A 25,503-nucleotide genomic window follows, 5' to 3' on the forward strand; every position below is an offset into this window, starting at 1 on the left:
TCAAAACACAAACTTACTTCACATAGAGAGTTTTAATCAAATGGTTAACTACTTAGGAAAAAAGCTCACATGTATTTTTTTTTAAGTCTGTTCATTTTATTTTGCTCTGGGCAGACAGTCCTCAGATTTCTTTCTTCAAAGCCAGCTAATTAAAATAGTGAATAAAGTCTGGAAATAGAATTTCACACTGTCATATTTAAAGAATGTTTATGCAATTGAAACAGCAGATTAAAAAATATTCTCAAGCCCTAAGGAATTAATTAAAAATAAATTAGAATAATGACTGCCAGGGTTAGATAGGTCTTGTTGGACAAGATATTTTTATATTAAAATAATTAGTTACATTCTAATACTTCTATTATATATATTAGAGCATTGTGGCTCTCATTGCTCATTTGTAAGTAAAACATTTTCTAGCTAAATTAAATCATTAGTTCATTAAAATTCTTATTGGGTATTTTTTTTTAATAAAAGTACTTTGAGGTATATCTTGTAAAAAAAATCTTAAAGAAACAGTATTGCCATTAAGAAAAGACCAACTCAGTCAAAGTTGGATTTTTTAAATATTGATTTACAACTCTTTTAGATGATGACGTTGGTCTAAGCTTCCTGGCAATAGAGAGAATTTTACCTTTATAATCTAAGGAAATATTACTGTTCATGCTTAAGCTTTCTCAATTTTACAGTTTTGAATGTATTCCTTGGAGAGAAGCCTGGCAATATTTTGGAAGACATTTATTTTTGTTTAAGGCTTGACATTTACATGGGTTAACACATTTGTGGAAAACTCCATCATTCATTTATATCGCACAGCTATTGTCATAGATTCCTTGGAAAAGTCAAGGTACTGCAGAAATACCAATTCTCTAGCATTCTCCTGAATAGTTATTAAATTAAAATTGAGATAAATAGTTTGCATTACTGATTTCACTGTTGGAACAATAACACCAAAGTATATTGCCGAATATGTTGGTGATAATTTCTTCTTTTGAGATATCACAAATATCACTATCTCATTAGGTGAAACATGTAAGACATGGTTGCACATGACATACATTAAATATAACCCATAAACAGACATGCAGATTTTGGATGTCTTAGGGTTTTGAGGGATTTGAGTGAAAAACTGCTCTATGTAAGATACGTGATTATATTTATAAGGAGGAACAAGCTTATTTTTTGCTTAACACCCCACCATCTTTGCAGTGCCAGAGACTGAACCTGTCTTTCCATACGCTAAGCAAGCCTTCTATCTCTAAGCCACACTCCCAGATCTAATTCATGTTTCTTCCTTGCTTGAGACTCGATCTCATTTTGTTGCTCTGACTGCCCTGGAACTTACTGCAGAGAACAAACTGCCCTGAAAGTCAAAGAGATTCTCCTGCTTCCCTTTCTAAAGTGCTAGGCTTAAAAGTATGTACACCACATCCATACACATTCTTTAATTTGTTTTTAGTTATAAAGCTTTTTATATGATCCGATCTATTTTGCTTTTCTGTAAATAACATTTTAATTTTATTTTAAATACATTATTCTGAGAATTTCATACGTGAGTAATATATTTACATAATTTATTCCCTGTTTCTTCCTTTAACTCTTCTCATGTTCCTCCCAATGCCATTTCAAATTCATGGCCTCTTCTTTATTATTTTTAAACATACACCCACATACATGCACATGTACATATGTGTATGTGTATATACATACATATGTTTAGGGTTAACCACTTAGAATTCTATAACTTATCAGGTGGCTTTTCCCTGGAGAAGCTAATGTTTCCTCTCTCGGTAGCTATTGATGGCTTACAGCTCTTCATTTAAAGGTTTGACTTGGTGAAATTTTCCCCGCTCACACTGACATGTCATATGGTGGTGTCAATATGTAGGTCTTGTTTACACAATTGTTTTGCTAAGATTCCATAGATGCGGCAGCTTCCCTGCCTTGCCTAGAAGATGCATCTAGAACCAAATGTTTTGGTCCTCTGGATTTAACATCTTCCCTCTTCTGTACTGCCCATGAGTCAAAAGCATTGGGGTTGTACCCTGCACATGGCAACTAAGGCTGGGCATCCTCTGTCAGTTATTCTTGGCATTTTGACTAGTTGTGGATCTCTGCAAGAGTAGTCTCCATCTATTCCAAAACAGAAGCATCTTCAGTGCTTGGTGGGAGTTACACCTATGATAGATACAAGGAATACTAACTTACCAAAAGGCAGTTGTCAGGGTATGAATAATGACACAAAGTTTTATATGTGTGTATTACATTGTGTCCTTTTGTTACCTGTTTGAATAGATATGACGAGCTTCTATTTCTGCTTCAGTGTGTAGTTTTTTTTTTCTTAAAGTACTATAACAATTAGAAATTTTTGTTTGATTTCGGAAAAGTATCACTAGTAAGAAGACTGATACTCAGAGAAAATGACAAATCAAAGGACAAAAATTAGAATAGTCTCAAGAAGCATCCTGATAAATCAAACATGACAAGGCTGCCCATGGTAGTGCACACATTTAATCCCAGCACTCATAAGGCAGAGGCAGGTGAACTCTGTGAGTTCATGGCTAACCTGTTCTGCATAGGTCTACACAGCCAAGGCTGTATAGGGAGGCCATGTGTCAATTTTTAGATGTATATTTATTTACATTTATTCTAGCAGAGTCTCATTATGTAACTCAAGCTGGACTTGAGATTGCAATCCTCCTGCCTCAGCATCTCAAATAATGAAATCGAAGGAATGTCCCACCACATTGAGGTGGGTTTTTTTAAAAAATTCTCTTTTATTTCTGAGATAAAATTTTGCTATACATTGTTTAAACTAGTCTTGATATCATGGCTCAAAGGACACTTCAGCTTGGGCCATTCATATGACAACACCACACGTAAACACTGGTACCCACACTAAATATTTGCTCTTGAAAAGTACTATTAAAAACTTAAAGGCACATTCCAAGAAGAAATATTCATGTTTTACCTATCTAGTAAAGGGTTAGACATCAGGATAGGCAAAGAACTTGTTCTATTTCAACATTAAGAAGGCAAATAATTCAAATATTAAATGTCAATAAACATCAGAAATAATAAACCATAACTCTAAACCAGAAAAATTTCAAAAATGGCTCAAATTTAAAGCTGAAACTACCAAGCGATAGTGTCTGGTGAGGGCACATAGAAAAATGGAAATTTCAGACACTTGACTGGAGCACATCTTTCACACACTGATGGGGGACGTATGCAGTGAGATCACGTATTCACAAAACAGTTCCACGCAGCAATTTCTCTTTACAGCTAATCATAACTGTACTCTTGACCTAGCAATGACACTGCATACTTATTCATGGAAATGAAAATAAAGTGGAGACAAACACTTGTACTAGTCATAGCACCTTTAGTTATAAATGTCAAAAACTAAGAAGAAAAAAGTAACATTCACTAAGAGGTGAGTTCATGGAGTTTGGTACATCCATTTAAGGAAATACAACCCAGTAGCAGCAGTGCATGACATACTGTTATGCATTATAGTATTAATACCATTATGCTAGTTGAAAATTCATAGATACAAAGAAAATAGAGCATATGTTCATATTAGAAGATGTTTATAGCATGTATATTCCTGTCTAGTTTTAAATATTCCATTATAAAATTTTTAAAAATGAAAAGCAGTAAACCAGTGTATCTTGTTTTCTACTTTTTCCCCCTCTATTTTCTTAAAATTTAATAGTGCATCCAACACTAAAGCACACCCTTCTTCTGGAAAGTCTTTTCTGATATTTCACCTGATGTGTCAGTCCCTCCTATAACTTGGGTTTTATGTCCATGCCATCTGAGTTTCCTTTCATTTCTGAAAGTTTAATGGTCTAAAAACCCTAATGGTCTTTTCTGGTTCTTTCCAACTCCATTCCCACATCCCCAGAGGTTCATTTAGTTTCACTTTTTATTAAATTCTGTTGTCTTGGCCAATGCTAAACCATAGATCTTTTTTCATGATGAAAATATTCCGTATAAGCTCTGCCCATATGGTTGTTCCTCACCATATGCTTTTGATTCTCCAAAATGTGGTCAAACTGATAAAGTCAGTTTTTAATTTTATATTTTTATGATTGATTTCATTTTAATCGATTCAAACGTTAACCTTATGTGTTGTTGTGTTAGATAGTGCTGTTTTAACAATAGCAATCATATTTATCTCAACATAAATATTTTTGAATGTATTTGAAATTATAAAATTCATATATGAATAAACACATTGTTTGCAATATGTGATTCCTTTCACTTCTGCTTACAGATTTGAGGAAGATTTTGAACAAAAAGTAATTATAGATTCCATTTTTTTGGTAGCCACTTTGTAAGGAAGTGAAATGAATTTCAAAATTAAAGTACAAACACCGAGATACTGACATAGATTTTCAGTTTGTTTTACTTGAATCCTGTTTGCTTCAAAGTGACGATCTCAAATCAAAATGACTTGAGAAGAAAAGAACACTGCTGTCTTAATGTCTACAAAGTCTGTGGGTAAAGGCAGTGTTTAGAGTTTAGCTCAAACAGGGAGCTTAAACTTTGAGTGTGGCCCCAGTGCCTAAAAAGGAGCAAAACATGTAGAGGAGAAATTGTGTAGGACTTGCTTGAGTTGAGTCCATACTTGGCATCTGGCTGGAGAGTCATTTCCCCTGAACAAGCTCATGGAGTTTTCAGAATAAGGTGGATCCTGGTTGCTTATGTGGGGGAACACAAAGGTGCTGAGTTGGTAGAGGGTGGTTGGCGATTGAGCACCTTCATGGAGGCAATGGTAGGGGGAGGGAGTTGAGATTCTGAGAATAACATCTGAAATGTAAATACAAAGAATATCCAATAAAAACCAAAAACCTATTCTGTTTGATGTTCTCAGTACTCTGTCTCAGCAAACCCTCAGGTTTTCTCTGATGAGGCTCTTCTGGTTGGATACTCTAGTAGTTAATCAAAAGGAACAGCTATATAGGTATGGTAAGGAAGAGGAGGAAAACCTCACTCCTCTGGGATTTGGAATGAGTGTAGAGTTTCTCAGAAGAAGATCAGACTACACTCAGCAAGGACCAACATGTCGGGAGTGGCTTAAACCTTTGAATGTCCAATTCACCCTTGTATATGTCATTCTGAGCCCTTCACTTGCTCTGTATTAGGATCAAGAGCCCTTTATGTAAGCAGGGATGTTTTCTTTGTGACTGTCATTACAGAATGCTCAAAATAAACCCACCAAGAGGCTTTGTGTAAAGAAATTCCTGTCTAGTGTTTTGTTTACTCCACCAATTCTGCAGAAAGCACCCTTAACAGCTCTTCATATACCCTCTTCAACAAACACTGGTGCATTTGTTGATTATTCAACAGTGTTAACTTGTGTTCTATTTATTTATTTATTTTTTGGCTAGGGCATATCTTTCTTGTCAAAAATAAAATCCTAGCAACTCAAAAGCCTTAGCTCTAGGATGCATCAGATGTTACAGCTATCAATAGACCTGCTTTCTTGGTATGGAAACACAGAACTAAACTGAGACTCACTGGGTGTCCTCTAATGGCCACACTGGGAATAAATTTCCTATTGTGGGACACTTCCAGAATCTCTGAACAGGTGGTAAGTCATATCCATATTTGTGGGCTGGTTTTGCTTCTGCTTTGGGGGATATTCAGGCACATTGTGCACTGGACCAGCACGAAAGGAATGAAGCTTGTTCTGGTGTGTTGGGTTTACAGGAACTCAGTTGTGTTGAGTGTCACGGAGAAATAAGCCTTCTCCAAGACAGCTTTCCTTGTCACAGCTATCTTTATTCGGGGATAATAAGGACTATATAAGCCTTGAGGACTGGGAAAGGGGTTTTCAGGATGATTGTGCATTATCGGTTAGTACTGAGGTACTGAGGATGCTTCATTTTCATGAAGAGGAAATCAAGGTGCTTAAACCTATAATTTGGCTATCAGTCAGCTGACTACCTTAAGAGAAGATGGGGTTTCAATGCGGTATGCAGGGAGGGATAGATCATTACTCCTTCTGGTCTCAAGATGAGATTTTCCAGATTTGGACACTTCTCAACTTCACTCTTGCTCCAGGACCAGCTCACTTGTCTGACACATATTTCTGGGGATGGGAAGGATTTACTTCACTAAATTTGTTTAAATCAGTTAATATTCATTAGGTGCTGGAAATGGCAGAATAGGATAAAATACAAATAAAAGCCACTAAGATGAACAGTTGGGGAGTCGTAGAATAGAAATTCCCACGTTTAAAACTAGACAGTACACTGTCTCAGGAAAGAGAGTGTCACGTATTCAGAAGAGTGTACAAACATAATGCTGCACCAGAAGTGAAAATCTACATCCTCCATCACTGGCCTGTCCTCTGAAGGCCATCAGGTTGAAACTGTTCTTTTCTTACTGGTTTTATGTTAGATACACAATGCCAGACAATGAGGAAAAATTCCTAATACCATATTTTTGCTTGTTTACCCTGAGGTCTCTACTATACAGTACAGATTTTGTTGCATATCCCTTTGAGTCATTTGTATAAAAATGCTTTACAACAGCTTGAAGAAAATCACATCCAGCTCAAGTTTCTCTTTGAGGCTGCTTCTTTGAGATGTTTCTTTGTTTGTTTTTAAGTAGCATGGGAAATGGTCAAAATCAATTCTCATCCACAGCGATACAGGAAAGAACAAAGGATATTGGAGGATGATTTGTGAGTTGAATAGCTTTTTTTTTTTAGCACAGTATAAGTCTGCTTTTGATGTATCCATGTACAAATACATACTAACATCTCATCCATCACTTCTCTATGTTCTAAGTTTCAATCACACTGAGCTAGCATGGCAGATGTCATTTGCCAAGTGGTATTTTGCTAAAAACTCCAGGTAGTATGTGAAAACTCTAAGAACAATAAAGATGGGAGACTTAACAACTCCATGCCTAGGGAATGGTCATACAGTGTTTTCTTTGCTGCAGAAGAAATGCAAGCTTAGGCCATACAACTGTCATTTTCTCTGGGTTGCCTAAGGTGATAGAAGCAAGGAGTTCTATCGCCACATGATCACAAGATTGTCTCATTTATGTATCTATATTATCCATATGTATCTATATATAATACATAATATATATTATAAATACAATTGTATTAGCTAACATATCCATATCTTATGAAAGGCCTTAAGAGATTATCGTATACACTCCCAAACAGACTCCCTATTGTTTAGCTCTCTGACACGAAAAAGCTGGTAGACTTTATAACAAAGCATCCTATCATTGGCTCAACAAGCACCTGGTAAAATACCAAGTAATACCAATAAAAGATGCATTTTTTTTTGTTTTATGGTATCTGGATTTTACACTTTCAGTGGTATAGGATGTGAATCACCATTACGCACTCTGTGAGCAGCATGCTAGAGACTCGAGTGTAGATTATCTAAAATCACGGGCTGGTCCCTGCTGGGAAGAAAGGCAGCAGAGGGCAGAGAACTCCATGCTTTGCTGCTTCCTCTCTCTCTTTTATCTTCTGAAACTTCTTCACCGTATAAACCTCCTAACACCCTGTCTTCTGCACGGGCTGGCAATAAATCACTACTTGATCCTGTTCTTTGGGAAGAATGAGAAAGAAGTGGTACCTTGGGACTTGCTTCTTGAGGATGGGATGAGGGGGTGTGGGATAGGAACATCCCTGGTTGCCAGCTCTCCAGCTACAGATCCCAAACAAAACCCTGCTGTCTATACTGGGAAGATAATCTCCTGCAAGTGTATTTTATATATTATGTGAAAAGAGCATTATATGAAAAGGCTCTAGACTATGTGGGATAGGAGAATACGATAAGACACTAATCCTTGCATGTTTATAGAATATTAATCTTTATTCTCTCTGGTTTCTCTCCTCAGAGATTGCTAAACCTGGCTTATCATCAGAACCATTGGGAATCTTTCATTCTTGAGCTATCTCATTTTAATAATGACTTCCGAATATTTTAGTAATTGTATAATATTAGAAAATATTATACTCTGATATTAATGAAGTCATTCTTATCAGTGAGCGCCAGTCTCCCCTTGTCCTTCTATACAAAATTTGTCTATTTCATTTTTTATTCTGAAATGCCATGTCTTGTTGACTGCTAGTTACAGGAACACAAGCTTGGTGAGTGAGAAGAAGGCATTAAGGAGGATGACACTGGCCACACTCTCAGATCTGTGAAGATGGTATGGTGAGCTAATGTGCATTTATTAAGCATTCGTATCACCAAGAAATTGTGGTCAGTGGCTTGTCAGGTGAAAGAACATGCCAAGAGGGATTCAGAAATATTGACATGTTATATTGTAATTGGAGGAACTAAATTAAATTTCAAGGAGGTGTCTGTTGCTGTTCTTGTTTGGATGGTTGTTTTTTGTTTTGAGGGAGGCTTTCTCTGTGTACCTTGGGCTGTCCTGGAACTCCTTCCGTGGACCAGGCTAGTCTTGAACTCACAGAGATCCACCTGTCTCTGCTGCCAAAGTGCTGGTATTGAAGGCATGCACCACTACTACCTTGCCTAGAGAGAAATAATTAGAATTTGCATTCAGCGAAGACCTTTTCTTAGAAACTCATGTATTCCACAGTAAGGTTTATACTTCATAGACAGTCATAAGCCATAGGAAAATTTGGCAAGCATGTAACTTGACCTGTGTGTTTGAGGATGTTCTGCCTTAGCAGGCAGGACAGTTCAGTAGGAAAGATGCTTGCTGCCAAGCCAGTTTCATTCCCAGAATCTACAGGATGGAAGGAGAGTATTGGTTTCTGCAATTATCCTCTGACTTGTACATGTGGAAGCACTCACTACACTCACATGAACTAAATCAGTAATTGTTTAAAAATTAAAAGGAAGAAAAAGTTCTGTTTTGGAGTGGTGGAGACAGCTTAGTCCATAAGGGCTTGCTGTGTATGCAAGAAGATTCAAGTTAGATGTCATGTACCCATGAAAAAACCAGATATATGAAGTGTGTGCTCATAAAAATCCCAGTAGAGTGGAAGGGGGAGCACAAAGACAGGGTCTGCTGTTGGGTTAGTCTAGAGAGTTGAGCTGTTGTACCCCAGGTTCAAGGAGATCTTGTCTTAAAAACATGAAGGTAGAGAATAACTTAGGAGGACACTCAAAGAGTTTCTGCACCACTTTCTAATATACATACATACACTTACACACACACACACACACACACACACACACACACACACACACAGACACACAGGGAAACACACACAGAGACAAACATACATACACTTACACATGCACACACACGGGGTGGGGGGAGGGAGAGAGCACTAGGCAAGGAGGACCTTCCCATTGATACAGACTCAGTGAAGAGAGTAAGAACAGGAAAGAGCCTATTAGGAAAAATTAATTATATGGTAATAATGATGACACCAAATGTTAATTATGGGCTATTTAATTTTTTTATAAACTCAGTCTCTTTCATAAAATATATAAAAATGAATTCCATATATTGTAGAGGAAATATCTAGAGGTAACAGAATAAAACAGAAACTAAGGAGAATGGGAGAGATTTAGAGATAAGATTTAGGAAAGTAAAATGTGAAGCATTTGTAGAGATCACCTAAGGTTACTTGGGTAAATATAGATTTTAAAAGAATAGTTAATGTGGTTTATTACTACTTCCAGGCATGAAATATAACTTCTTTATATAACTTAAGATTTACATTGACTAATGTTACTTTTTACTCTGCTTGCATATTTACTGAGTAAGTTTCATTGTAGCTTTTCAAACCTTTGCTATTACAAAGAAATCTACCACTTATGTTTAGTATAATCTCGGAGTTATAAGTTGTTGAAAGAATGGATGCACATACACACACACACACACACACACACACACACACACACACATACACACACACACACTTCAACTAATAGTTCAAGAAATCAGTGCATACAGATAGGGTGGTAGTATACTACAAAAGACACGACATTGACAAGGAATGAGAGGTTAATCAGGCTTTAAAGAATAGTTTTTAATGGCTGAGTAGTACTCCATTGTGTAAATGTACCGAGTTTTCTGTATTCATTCCTCCATTGAAAGATATTTGGTTATTTTCCAGCTTCTGGCTATTATAAATAAGGCTACTATGAACATAGTGGAGCATGTGTCCTTGTTATAAGCTGGAGCTTCTTTTGGGTATATGCTCAGGAGTGATATATCTGGGTTCTCGGGTAGTACTATGTCCAGTTTTTCAATTTTCGAAGGAACCACCAGACTGATTTCCAGAGTGGTTGTACCAGCTCACAATCATACCAACAATAGAGGAACGTCTCCCCAACCTTGCTAGCACCTGCTGAGTTTTTGATCTTAGCCATTCTGACTAGTATGAGGTGGAATCTCAGGGTTGTTTGGATTTGCATTTCCCTAATGACTAAGGATGTCCTGAGGGAGGTAACCCAGTAATAACAGAACATACACGGTATATACTCAGTGATAAGTATATATTAGCTCAAAAGCTTGAAATACCCAAGATACAATTCACAGACCACATGAAATTCAAGAAGGAAGACCAAAGTTTGGATGCTTCAGTCCTTTTTAGAAGGGAGAGCAAAATACTTTAAAGAGAAAATACAAAGTGTGGAGCAATGATGAAGAAAAGGCCATCCAGAGACAGCCCTACCTGGAGCTTCATCCCATATTCAGACACCAGTCCTAGATACACGCTATTGCTGATGCCAAGAAGTATTTGCTGACAGGAACCTGATATAGCTTTGCCTGATAAATACAAAGGCAGATGCTTGCAGCTAGCCATTTCACTGAGCACTACAGGTTCCCAATGGAGGAGTTAAAGAAAGGGCTAAAGGAGCTGAAGGGGTCTGTAACCCCAAAGGAAGAACAACAATATCAACCAATCAGAATCCCAGAGCTTCCAGGGACTAAACCACCAAACAGAAAGTATACATAGAGGGACCCATGGTTCCTGCTGCATATGTAGCAGAGAATGGCCTTGTTGGACATCAATGGGAAGAGAGGCCCTTCGTCCTGGGAAGGGTCAATACCCCAGTGTAGGAAAATGCCAGAGCAGGAAGTTGGAAGTGGGTAGGGAGAATGGAAGAGGGGGTTTCCAAATGGGAAATCGGAAAAGGGAATAACATTTGAAATGCAAATAATTAAAATATCAAATAAAAAACAATTAGTTGATTTGAATGGACATACTAAAAGAGACAAAAACTGAACATTTGGTAAAAGAATTATATTTTTTGCTTGTATTTATATGACCTATCACTGGTGTGCTCATATTTAAAAAGAAATAAAATTATTACTAAATAATGCTCTTTGTTTTAAGGAGTTGAATTGATTAAGAATCTCTAACAGTTATCAACTTAAAGTGACCTCTGAGTCACCAAAATAGGCTGTCTCAATGTTTTCTGCTGCTGTGAAGAGATGCCACCGACATGGAGACTCTTATAAAGGCAAACATTTAGTTAGGGCTGGCTTACAATGCAGAGGTTTAGTCCATTATCATCATGGTTGGAAGTATGGTGACACACAGGCATGGTGTTGGAATAGGAACCATGAGTTCTACATCTGGATCAGCAGGTACCAGGAAGAGATCCATAATGGGCCTGGCTTGAGTATCTGAGATCTTGAAACCCACCCTCACTGAAGCATTTCCTCCAACATGGCCACATTCCTATTAGTGCTACTCCCTGGTGACCAAGTGTTCAAATCTACCAGCCTAAGGAGGACGTCATTCTTATTCAAATCACTGCATACATCCAGTAAAAGATTCTAGATATGTATTATTTCCTCGGGAAGGAAAAGAAATAAGAACAGCTACTCAGGTTAAGCTTTATTTATTTAGTCAATTTCTCTGGAGTGAGGATTGAACTCATGACCTTGCACATGCCAGGTTGGCACTGGAGCACTGAGCTATATTATTGGGCCTTTAAACATCATTGATAATCAATAGAAGTAACATCAACCTCAACAACAAGAAAAGTGCAATATAAATACAGCATAAGGAAGCACAGAAAACTGAAATATCTAAGTTTTGTACAGAAATAAGAAATATGTAAAACCAGGAAGAATATTGATATGCTGGTAGATGAAAATTTAAGCTTAATTTTAATTTAATGATTATAATGTTAAGGTTCTTTGGATTTATTCATATAAACAGGTACACACATAAACATTGTTCTAAAAATTTGGTTATGTTCTTTAAATTCGAGTCTTCCTTCACATAAAATTATTATCAATGCTATTTTATTGAGTATGTTTTTTTGGAAACCAAGCTTTTCTTGGCATGGTAGTTTTTATTTTTTACAAAGTAAATTAATTCTAGAATTTTAAATAATAATTTATGCTCTTATTGATAATATTACAAACATTTCAAGGAATTGTTAATAAAGACCCTTGTTGCCTATAGAGAATATTTTACCTTTGGAGTCCCAGCATGAAGTCCTCACCTCAATCATTAAAAATAAACAGGTGCAAACAAGACTTGTTGTTTTTATTCTTAAAAATCCTATTAGATGGAATTGCTCCTTAAAAATCTCTCTCTCTCTCTCTCTTTCTCTCTCTCTCTCTCTCTCTCTCTCTCTCTCTCTCTCTCTTTCTCCCTCCCTCCCTCCCTTCCCCCCTCTCTCTCTCTCTCTCTCTGTGTGTGTGTGTGTGTGTGTGTGTGTGTGTGTGTGTGTGTGTGTGTGTATGTGTGTGTGTGTGTGTGTGCTTTCTTAGAAGGTGCTTCAAAGGACAGAATGCCATCAGCAGATAAACACATATTGCCTATGTACCAAATTTTGAAAAAGGAATTTCAACCATGGGTCTTAATTTCTGACAGTTTTATTTGCCATAAAATATAGTTGACATAAAGGAACTCTGTCAAGTTTTGAACCAGAAAGAACACCAGAGTGACTTAAGAGTGGACTCTAATGCATCTAATGTGATCAATCATTTTTTTTCTTAACTCACAGGGGAAGCAAAGCAACTCAGACTATAAAAACATAACTCTCAATGACCAGAACATTCATATTTTAATTCTCCTTACCATCGACACAACTGCAGTGTTATCCTGGTAGAAGCTTTCTTGTGGATGAGACATTTTATTTTGGGAACATTATATTATATGCAGTGCCGTTCCTGACTGTTCTTCAGCACCTCTGAATGCAAATAGAACCCATCAGCAGTTTGCTCTTACGTACATCTTGCAAAGTCATTAACAGTGAGTGACAGTGACCAGAGACACCTTTGCTTTGCAATGGGTAGTCAATGAAACAATGTGGGGAGGTCATTTAATATAGTTGTAATCGATTGCTGCTGTTGCCTTTCTGGCCAAGCTGTTGTGCAGGAACAGATTTTTAATTAAATAAATAGCTGGGTCGGCAGGCAGGTGCGCCTGGGCAAGCAACCTGCCCTGGGATGTGGTTTGCAGTGGTTGCTTGGCAACACAACATAGACAGTCTCTGAACAACAGCTGCACCCTCTGTTAGCAGCTAGCAGATGCTCACACCTCAGAGAATGGCGTCAGAAATAATGATTTGTGAATAATAGCTCACAGAGCTCTCTAATAAATGGGGGAGGGGAAGCTTGAATAATAAAGGTCAGAATTATTTTAGCCTGCTATAGGGTATGTGAATTTGCATTCAGCAAAATAACTAGACAAAAAAGACCAAAAAAAAAAAAAAAATTCTACTTCTATACCTTACAAAAAGGAAGAGAGAAGACTAATATATAATCTACAAGCAAAAAGAGAAGATGCTTTTGTATATATTACTTAATTTAATTCTTTCAATAAACATCCATGATAACTGTTAGTATTGCAAACAAGCTACTCGGTTTCAAGGAATTTAAATCACTTATAAATTTAAAGTTCTATGATCAATTTAGTATGCAAATTTAAAACTGTGTGGCAAATAGAAAGCCAAAAGAAAATGTTTAGCATATTATATGATAGAATATGTGTAATGTAGTAACTGTTACTACCAGTAACTGGTAGCTGTGTCAGTTTATAACTGCATTCTTTGTGCAGTGCCTACAGGATCATGCCAAACGTTGTCATCTGGCTTATTGAAACTAATTAAAAATAAGATAAAATATAGGACTAGAAGCTATGAATATCTGTACTAATAAGAATGTGTAATTAAGTTGTGATGAGCCAGAACCCTCCACTATTTTATTCTAATCAGATTATGTCATGCCATGAACATATGGCCCCAGCGTTCACGTCACTTTTGGTATGAAGTCAGCTAAATGAAATTATTAGAGAATTTACTATATTCATTTTGGCAAAACACAAAATGTGCTTTAGCAAATCTAAAAAATACAATATTTATATTTTCAAGAAGTTTTATATTTCCAAGTTAACCATGTGCTCTAGTGTTTGCTCCTTTCTATCATCCTACGCACACATGGATCTGAGAAATGGACAGAATTAGACTGAAAGAACCACACATGTGAATGTCTATGTACCTGCCTGTGAGGATCGGGCCAGATTTTCCCGTGTGTGACAGATAGACTGTGTGTCACAGTGAAGCAGCTCAAACCTCAGTATTTTTTTTTTTTTTGATAGCATCTTTCTGAAGAGCAATCTATATTCTTTTTCTAATTTATGTTAAAATAAAACATATTTTTAAATATTATATGCATGTATATTATACTATTTTCCTAGGAATGTTCTGATAAAACCTTTGTTTGCTTCTTTTAAATACTTAAAACCTCAAGTTATCGAAACAGCATCTTGTAAGTTGTCACATGTTTTGAGCTCTGCTCATTTACTGGCTTTTACTTTGTGTGTGTTTGTATGTGTGTCTATGTGTGTTCATGCATATTTGGGTGCGCATGTGTGTGTGTGTGTGTGTGTGTGTGTGTGCATGTTGAGGGTAAATATGGATACCAGAAGTCAACATGGGTATTGTTCTTTGGGAACTTTCCACTTTGTTTCTGTGAGACAGGGTGTTTCATTTGGACCCATGACTCATTAATAGGACTTGACTGGCAAGCCAGGGAGCCCCAGAGTAACCTTGCTCTCTATATGTTTTCACAGCCAACACTTTGCCAAGCGACTCTCTCCAATCCAAAGTGTAGCTCTTAAAAAAGGGGGGGGGGGGCTGGAGAGATGGCTCAGCTGTTAAGAGCACTCACTGCTCTTCCAAATGTCTTGACTTAAATTCCCAGAAACCCTATGGTGCCTCACAACCATCTGTAATGGGATCTGATGCCCTCTTCTGGTGAGTCTGAAGACAACTATAGTCTACTCACATAACATAAATAAGTAAATCTTTAAAAAAATAAATAAAGAATAAATATTGAAACTCCAACAACTGAATATACAAATGTAATTAATGTATTATTGAGTTAGTTTCATGGTAAGTAGCTAAAGTGAGCTGATCATTGTTGAATCAACAACTAAATTGCACACAACTTGGCATTTCTTTCATAATTGTCTCTAGGATGTGAACGAATTCAGTGGATCAGCAACACCAAAAAAATCCCATTTTCTCAAAAGAAGGATTTTCAAAGACAATACTTTTTGGACTCATTTCTGAATTTCTCAGGGCCCATGGGGTTCTGAGAGGAGGCCCTCTCCTGAGAGAGAAGCTAGCTGCCCTTGTTGCTTAGCCACAACTGCCATTGCTATTGATGTCTACTGTCCTGTGGGGGGGGGGGGGGAGAGGAGGGCAGGATGTGTCTGATTGCCTTTGCCTGGGGGAAAAAGAAGGAAGCTTTTCAAGGATAAATAAACACTTTCCTTTTTGAAGAAGACCAAGTTTATTGACTGGACACATTGGATTTTAGGAGGAACCCATCCTCCACTAGTATCTATCCCAAATATGGACAGAAATGCTTAGTAAAAATGTAATGATTTCACTCGTTTACTCGTTGGTTCTGTGCACATATTGAGGGCAGGCTGGAAAAGTGTCCTCTGTAGGCATTAAAGGATGTATTTTGTGGGAAGTTCACCACACAGAGTTTCTACCATCAAAGCCAGCCACACTGGCGTATCCAGGTACATTTAATTTCTAATTGTGATTAGTGTCCACATAGCTACTCTCCTCCAAGGAGACTGTTGTGAAATGCTGATTTATAAAGCTGTCAAAAAGTGAAATATCATAAATAATTCTTAATATGAAATAGAAAAAAAATCAACCCTGTAGTACTACTAAGAGTACAAATGTTGTCTCTGATTTGTGTCTGTCATGTATCCTAAAACCATGCAATAAGAAAGTATGTCTCCTCTCTTGTATTATTACTATGAATAAATAAAACAATTTAATCACTAAAATACCACACAAATGGAAAGTGGAGATGTTGTCTACAAGATAACTTGCTGTTCCCATTTGAAAATTGGCACAAAGTCCTGATGGAGATGAATGCCATAGAATAATTATAGCAGGGAGCATGGTGCAATTTATCTTTGCATCCTGAAGTAGGAAAAAGCCCTCAGTGGGAAAATCATCAAAGTTTGCAAAGGGGTGGTGCTCTCAAATACAGTCAATGTTAGTTTCCTTGTTAAGGTCACTTTGTTGTAGTTTTATAAATGCTAATACTTGGAATGTCTAGATGGGAAGTAAAAAGTAATTTTGGACTATGAAGTTTTATATATAAATAACTTAAAAATAAGAAGTCAAACTATGATCGTCATGAATTTATTATAGCTCAGACAGTAAATCTGGATGTAAGCTAACAGTTAAAAAGTTATGTAGCAGGCTCTTATCAATAGACATCATTTTCTTTGTGATGATGACTGATCCCATTAAAGACAAGGGGGGGGGGAAATAGAGTTAGATTTTATTTAAAGTACAAGAGAGAGGGAAACGGAGGACAATCAGAGTAAATAGAACTGTTTGGGGGCAGACTAGAGACAGACTCAGATCCCCATGTTTGGAGTGCCTATTGAGAGGGGAACCTTTGGACTTACAGAAGAACAGACTGTAATAAAATGAGTCATCTGTCACTGTATGCCAGCCACTCAGAGCGCTGTGTGCAGTAAAACCTCAGTAATAATGGTTAGCTGCACAGAAGCCTGCTGAAGAGGTCAGCCTCTGTAAGGAAAGAATGACAGATTTCATCTGCTTTTCAATAATCTGAGATTGGCTGTACATACAACGTAAATTCTAGGCAGATATATTTCTCACTTTATTGGTACCTTTTCCAAATTATCAATATTCTTGGCATTTATAACCGCATATGTGATTTTACTTTAAGTCAGGAGAATGGGGTTCCAGAAGGAAATGGACAGTTTGCAGAATATTAGGTAGAAGTGCCAGAAATTTCATCAAAAAGACAAAGAAAAGTTGAGCATCTTTATAGCCTTAGAGAAAGAATAGCCAGAGTAACCAAATTGTCACCGTGTAATAGAGAAACTGGTTCACAGAAGGCATCTGATCCTTGAGTTTGCTCCCTGAAGTGCAAACCAGAAACTTGCCGAAAACCTCTGATTGGTGCCTCAGTTCGACGACATAACACAGAGACAGTGAACAACCCTTCAAGGGACAAATTCAGAATCCAGCACTGTGTGGTCTGCCACTGACCTTTGTTCTGTTGAATTATCCTTCTGGAAGCAAGATTCTGCTTTCTATTTAATCAGAAGAACATATTAATACACTTCTGTTGGTTTTCAAGAGTCAGACATGCCTACAATCATTGGCTTGTTTAGGACTCAGGGTAGCAACTCGTTTTCCTTGTTCAGGTGGGATATAAAACCTAAGTATTAATTCTGGATTCACATATTGCTGATGAAATGGAGGGAAGTTACTTGACTTTTTCTGATAATGAAGGAAGAGTTTAGATGATCTTTCATCGTCTTTGTAACTTAAAACAGTGGAATCATGAAGTGATTTTATTTTTTTCTTATATTCACCATTTTATTAACTCAGTGTTTTATGTTTTGAAATGTATATATGGACAAGAAAATTAATTTGTAGAAAGCTTTGAGAATGTATGTGGAGAGCTGAGTGTCTTTTAGGCTAGCTGAATGTAGGAAAATTTTACACCCATTTTAAAATTTTTATTTAGAGAAAAGCTGTTGTTTTCCAAAACACAGCACAGACATGAGGACAACTTAAAAACAACAACAAAAAACAAACAACAAAGCACCACAAAGGCAGTAGAAACAATTAGGTGCTGTCATTATGTGTATCAGAAATTTAAATAAAGTCAATGATCAGAGATTAGCCCTTATTTCTAAAGTGCTTAAATTTATTTTCAGATTGCAGGGGAAAGGTCTTTAATTGTCCCCAAAGAAAATATAAAACTATAGGTTACTTATTTATTTGCTATAGCTGGAACACACATGTCTCTGAATTTATATTCCCCAGAAACAGTGACAGCGAAAGACTGTCAGAAAGGAAGGAGGTAGAGGGCTCGGAGTCCAATAATCTGGTCCCTCCAGGACACAAAGGACAGCAATGTATAAGGAGACAAACATTTTAAAATGTTTCAAAATTTAAAAGTAGAATTTTTCTCCATAATATTTAGAATATTATTGCAGTGTTGTCCTGGTTTTTGCCCACTCAAGCCTCTAAAAGCAAGATGGGTCCAGAGCACCATCAGCTAGATCTGAGTTCTGAGATGGACGGTAACAAGAGAGCAGGGGAAAGAGGAGGAGCAGCTAATTGAGACAAGCTAAGGGACCAAGTTTGAAGTCATATACACTTCATGGAGACAGACAACATGTAAATGAACAGTTTTATTTTCCTAAGTTTAGAGGCAAGTAGAAGCCATAGAGCAATCTTATTTTCTCTTGTTTAGTAGGAATGAGGAGCTATGATTGAGTCATTTGCAGTTATTTACATTTAAATACCCTTGTTTATAATACAATCCATTTCTTATATTATTCATGGTTCCATGAGCCATGGTGCCAACTCTCATCTCAGCCACTATCTTCTATAACTTACATGTATAGCAAAATGACTTTTTGCAATAAATTTGGAGAAGTGTCCCTTTCTTTCTAGTGAACGTAATACAGAAGCCAAAGAGGTCTTAATGTTGAATTTGGGATGTGAAGATACGTGTTGGTCTTTTTACATGAGTCAGTACTGTTTCCAGTGCACCGTGCGTGTTAGCATCCCCCATAAAGCTCTTAAACACTGACAAGCAATTCAGACAAAAATTCATATTCTTTGAGGCTTGTCATGGGTTGGATTCTGGGTGCCTTGGTGAGGCGGGGCTGAGAAACAATAGGCATGCATTAGGAGCAAGCCGGGACTGGGTGCTTCCTTTCCTCCTCTTTCCCTCTCACTAGCCATGACTGCAGTAAAGTTAGGTGGTCCACAAAATGAAAATGCAAACAGTACCTCTTTCCTAGGCTTGCCAATTATACTATTTACAAAGCAGTTCAGAGAGCCACAGAACCCTGTATGTGCCTATTTAGCAACTGCAAAGATTAAGTCAGGCTGTGTGACAATGGGGAAGATGTTTTAGTGTAACAAAGGAGCCTACAGCACCCTGAAGTTGAAGATTCTCCCTGTAGGTATGTTTAGTGTGGGTTTGGTGAAGAAGTCCAACCAAATTTTTAGACAAACTTGGAGAGTATTTGCTGATTTATTTAGTTGAAAAAGGACTCAGACCTGACACAAAATTTCAGATGCACATAACTGAAAACACCAGTGGTTTGCATTGTCTTTGTACCATTTGCAGGAGTACCAGTTTCTTTCTTGTTTTCTGTCCTGGACTTCATCTTTAGACATGAATCTGCTCACCATAGTTTATAGGTCACTTGACTTGTATCTATTGGGAAATGAAAAGAAAGGAATAACTTAATTCTCATTTGGGCTATGCAAAGCCCTAAGTCTGAACCACCTCATGACTCAGAATCTTAAAAAAAAAAATTTGTGTGCAAAAATGATGAACTGAGTTTGATCACCAGGAATCCCAGTGGAAAGAGAATAAACTCATGGATGTTTTTTCTGATCTCCAAATATGTGGTAACTAACCTGTATAAATGGGCACACACACACACACACACACACACACACACACACACACACACACACACTGCCACTACCTACATGTTTGCCTAATAACAATTTGCCACAGGATCCAACAAAATATGATTCTCAGCTTAATTAGATCAAAGTCATGTGCTCATCCTGGGAAGAAGAACAGAGTGAACGCTACACAAATTACAAAAGTCTGGGAAGTCATCATTTCTGAAAGACAGGGGAGGATGCCTGCTACTGGGGGGACATTGGAAAGGTTAACAATGTGGCAGACCAAAGCCACAAGATCCGTAACACAGGGAAACAACAGGATAACCAGGAGGAGTCCTGGGGAGGATTTGGTGTTTTGATGGTGTCACAGAAGCCAGAGAACTCAAAACAGAACAATGACTTCAGACAACAAGCATTTGTAAGTGAAGTTCTGTGGACAGAGTGGTTCACTGTGGGACACACTGGCACACACTACAGCTTCTATTGATGAGATGTTTTCTATGCTTTTCGTTTGATTCAATTTATTTTTCTTTCCATATTTTATTGGTTATTTTATTTATTGACATTTCGAATGTTATTCCCCTTTTCCAGTTTCCACTCCACACACCCCTGTTCCCTTTCCCCTTTCTCTTCCTCTATGAGGGTCCTCCCATCCCCACCCATCCTCTCCTGGCTCAGCACCTTAGCTTTTCCCTGCCCTGGGTCATCAGCTTCCTCAGTTCCAAGGGTCTCACCTCCCAGTGATGCCTGATAAAGCAATCCTCTGCTACGTATCCAGCTGGAGCCATGGGTTTCCATGTCTGGTTGATGCTTTAGTCCCTGGGAGCCTTGGGGGTTTGGTTGGTTGATGCTGTGGTTCTTTCTATGGAGTTTCAAACACCTTCAGCTCCTTCAGTCTTTGCTCTAATTCTTCCATTGGGGTTCCAGCTCTCAGTCTGATGGTTGACTGTGAGAATCCGCATCTGTTTTGGTCAGGCTCTGGCAAAGCCTCTCGGGGAACAGCTATACCAGGCTCTTGTCAGCAAGCAGTTCTTGGCATCAGCAGTAGTGTCTGGCTTGGGTGTCTGTAGATGACATGAATGGCTGCAGGTGGGGCAGCCTCTGTGTGGCCTTTTCTTCAGTTTCTGCTCCACTCTTTGTTCCTGAATTTCTTTGTGACAGGAGAAATTCTAGATTAATAATTTGAGGTGGGTGGGTGGCCCCATTCTTCAGGTGAGGGTCATGCCTATCCCCTGTATATGGTCTCTACAGGATCTCTCTCCCCTTTGTTGGGTATTTCAGGTAATGTCTTTCCTTTAGAGTCCTGGGAACCTCTTGGGTCCTTGGCATCTGGGATTCTGTAGTGGCACCGCTGGTTCTCTTCCTCCATTGCTATTTTCTTTCAAATTCCTAACCCTCTGTACTCTTCTCCCATCTCCTCCCTTATCTGAACTTACCCTCCATCTTCCCTCTCCTTTTCTCTCCCTCCTAGATCCCTCTTTCCCTCTACTTCCTTAGATTATTTTCTTCCCCCTTCTGAGTAGTATTGTAGCATCCACACTTTTGTCTGGTCTTCTTTTTCCTTGGGTTTTATATGGTCTGTGAGTTGTATCATCAGTATTCTGGGCTCTTTTTTGGCTAATATCCACTTACCAGGGAGTACATACTTTGTGTGTTCTTTTGTAAATGGGTTACCTCACTCAGGATAATATTTTCTAGCTTCAACCATTTGCCTGTGAATTTCATGAAGTCATTGTTTTTAATAGCTGAGTAGTACTCCATTGTGTAAATGTACCATATTTTTGGTATCCATTCCTTTGTTGAAGGACATCTAGGTTCCTTCCAGCTTCTGGTTATTATAAATAAGACCGTTATGAACATGGAGGAACACGTGTCCTTTTATATGTTGGAGTGGTTTTGGTGTATATGCCCAGGAGTGGAATAGCTGGGTCCTCAGGTAGTACTATGTTCAATTTTCAGAGAAACTGCCAGACTGATTGTCAGAGGAGTAAAATAGCTGGGCCCTCAGTTAGAACTATTTTCAGTTTTCTGAGGAACCACCAGACTGATTTCCAGAGTGGTGGTACCAGCTTGGAATTCCACCAACAATGGAGGAATGTTCTTCTTTCTCCACATCCTCACCAGCATCTGCTATAACCTGAGTTTCTTATCCTAACCATTCTGACTGGTGTGAGGTGGAATCTTGTTTTTATTTACATTTCCCTGATGACTAAGGATGCTGTACATTTCTTTAAGTGCTTTCTAGCCATTCGAGATTCCACAATTGAGAATTTTCTGCTTAGCTCAGTACCCCATTTCTAAATAGGATTATTTGGTTCTCTGAAGTCTATCTTCTTGAGTTCTTTGTATATTTTGGATATATTAGCCATTCATTAGATGTAGAATTGGTAAAGATCTTTTTCTAATCTGTGGGTTGCTGTTTTGTCCTATTAACAGTGTACTTCACCTTATAAGAAGCCTTTTAATTTTATGAGGTCACATTTGATGAATCTTGATCTTAGGATATGAGCCATTGGTGTTCTGATTAGAAAATTTTTGTTTGTTTGTGTGATTTTTATTTTGGGGGAAAGGTTACAAAGGGCAGAGGGAACTGGGGGAATGAATGGGACTGGGTTGCAAGATGTGAAACTCACAAAGAATCGTTAAAACATTTTTTAAATGGACAATTTGGGCTGGAGAGATGGCTTAGAGTTTAGGAGCACTGGCTGCTCTTCAGAGGTCCTGAGTTCATTTCCCAGCAACCACATAGTGGTCATAAACAATCTGTAATTAGATCCTCTGTTGACCTGCAGGTGTACATGCAGACAGAACACTGTATACATAATAAATAAATTTTAAAAGAATAGATATTTTTTAAAAAAAAGAAACAGAGAAAGACAAATAGTAAATGTCATTTTCATCAGAGAAAAATCATTATTTCTTTATCAGATTCAGCTTTGCTGCTAATTTTTATTTTAGTTTTTTTTTTTTTTTTTTTGACCGAATCTCACTGCACAGCTTGGGCTGACCTTGAAGTCAGACTTGAGATCCTCCTGCTTCTGCCTCCAGAGTACTTAAGATATAGGCAGGAGCCACTACTTACAACTTTCTATAATCCTTTGAAGAGTTATTTTGAGGTTTAAAATAGAAAAAAATATTCTGACCCAGAATGAACTTGCCTGAGAAAAGGTATTTGTTGGGTGAGGAGAGAAGACAGAAAGCCAGGGGAGTGTACTGGGCACAGAGTATGCAGCTAGGCACTCTGGGCCAACTGTCTGGTCTACTTACTGCCAAGACTGTCCGTGCCCCTTGTCAGAGCTTTGAAGTACTACAGACTTCTCAGCCCATCACACTCTGGCAGCGTTCCGCATTAAGTGTGGCTCATAGCTTCACAATTTGCTTAAAGTGCTTCTGATTCAAAATCAATTCTTTGCGGGGTTATAGATGGGATAGACTACGGGTGCCAAAACAATCCCTCAAGTCAAAGGAGCACATGATTGCTTGACAATATGTGGATTAAATATTGTGGTCATGGACTTATTTCTTTCACATTTAAGACTGAGCCAGTTTCAGCTCAAATGCTTGCCAAAAGTTACCAGCATTGCTCTGTGTCTCTGAGACGTGGACATGTTCCTTCTGGGGACCCAGTCAGAACGAGAGGATGGAAAATTTTTCTTTCCCCTCAAATATTGCAGACATATCCATGTCTGCTTTTCTTGTTTAGTGCCCCCCACTAACCCCTCATCCTCCCAATTTACATTGAACCAGAGGGTGAACCACACGACTGGCGCACATCTACTCAGATAATCAAAGGCGTTTGGAAAATCACCCATCCGAGATCCCCTCAGACAAGTGGGTCCAATTTCTTCCATGAAACTTGCCTTTCTTTCTTCTTTTGAACGTAGACTTCTAATTATACTATCCCTTGCCTTACACTGCTCCCCAGAATCACATTACAGGCCCTCATTTTCACGATCCTCTGAGTTCCCCTAATTCCTCTCCACTGTGCCCCCCATCTTTCTACGCTGGGTTTAGTGCGATTGTGGCTTGTTGTTTGTTGTTTAATGATGTTTGTTTAGCCTCTTGCAAGTTCACACATGAAGCCTATAGATCCTGAATCTCTCAAGCTTGCCCATCACCTAGACATCCTCCTCCATGCCCCCCCTATGCTTTTCCTGCTTTCAGGTCCCTTCTTTGTTCTTCCCTCTACTCCTCCCCCTCAGTCCACGGAGCACTTTCTTCGGAAATGTTGACTGTTGTTTTCTCCATCTTGAACAGGTACCCATAGTTGCAGTGACTTCACAAGTGCATGACCATGCCATGTACAGGAGACAGGGTTTCTCATTACAACCCATCAGCGGGCTCTCTGTTTATTTAGTCTTGTTCACTCCAAATTCCCTCATTGCTCTCAAGCTGAGTTAACTGTCCCTTCATACCTATGGCATGCTATCTTAGGACTAATTGCAGCACACTTTAATGTGCTCCTTGCATCATGGGATCTTCACTGGAATTTAAGTTTCTTGAGGTGAGAAAGAAAATGATGCTTGGTGCTTACAACGTTATGATGTGGGCCTTTGCCTTTGGTATAGTGTTTGTAAGGTGTGTTGCCCGAAGAAGCCAGGGAAAGGCTACTGTAGCGGGGGAGAAGTGAAAATGCATGCTAAGAGGCAGCTTTTCCCAAACTGCCAAATTGTGGGCTCTTCTACTCCATGCCAAGGGAGGCGGTGCCAGTACCATGGAAGCCAAAGCCTATGTACAGATATAGCCACACATTTAATAGATAATTAGAGTTACTATAACAGTTTTTCATATATATGAAGTAAAACTTCCTTGTGGCAGATTCTGATAATAAGCAAAAAAATAACTGGAGACCAGAGGCTGTGCAGAAGCCCATGGCCACTGATAAATGTTACTGAATTACTGTGGTAAAATGACTGTGCCCAGGTATACTGCTGGGTCCCAGCATCCACAGGGCATCCAGGAGGCTAAGCCAAGAGGATTCTTGTATATTCATTGGAAACCTGGGCTATGCAGTGAATTCTCAAAACAAATGAACAGCCTTTGCCTCCTTTAAAAAGGTCCCATTTGAGAGTTATTTCATTTTTATAACAGCATAATTGCAGAAACGGGTATATTCCGAATTATAATATGTATAGAAAACAGCGATGCGTGGGAGATGCTACTGAAGTAATGGTCACCAACACAGACGTTGAGGGGACCCTACATGAACAGGCTAAGCATGAACTAGAACAGAGAGAGCTTCTCACTGTGGGGAGAGTGAGGGCAAGCTGGGGAGACCCTGCAGGCAGGTGACATTCCGTAATTGCTCTTCTCATTGTTCACACTGGAGACCAGGACCAGTTATCACTGAGCATGAAGAAGCATCCACAACATAAAAAGAACTAGGAAGGTATGAAAATATATTTTTTTAACTGAGTGAGGCAGTCATAAGTCTTCCGGCTGCTGCTCCATCCTAGAAGCTGGATGACGGTTAGACATCTTGCTCCTCCCGGCGTAGGACACTGCCCTTGCCTCCCAAGCTTCTGAGGCTTCCTCATGCCTTCCCTGCTTCTCCCTCGAAGGCTTCTCAGGCTTCAGCTGGCTTCTTAACCTCTGCCGAATA

The sequence above is a fragment of the Micromys minutus genome, assembly GCF_963924665.1.
Source record: "Micromys minutus genome assembly, chromosome: 23".
Taxonomy (NCBI): domain Eukaryota; kingdom Metazoa; phylum Chordata; class Mammalia; order Rodentia; family Muridae; genus Micromys; species Micromys minutus.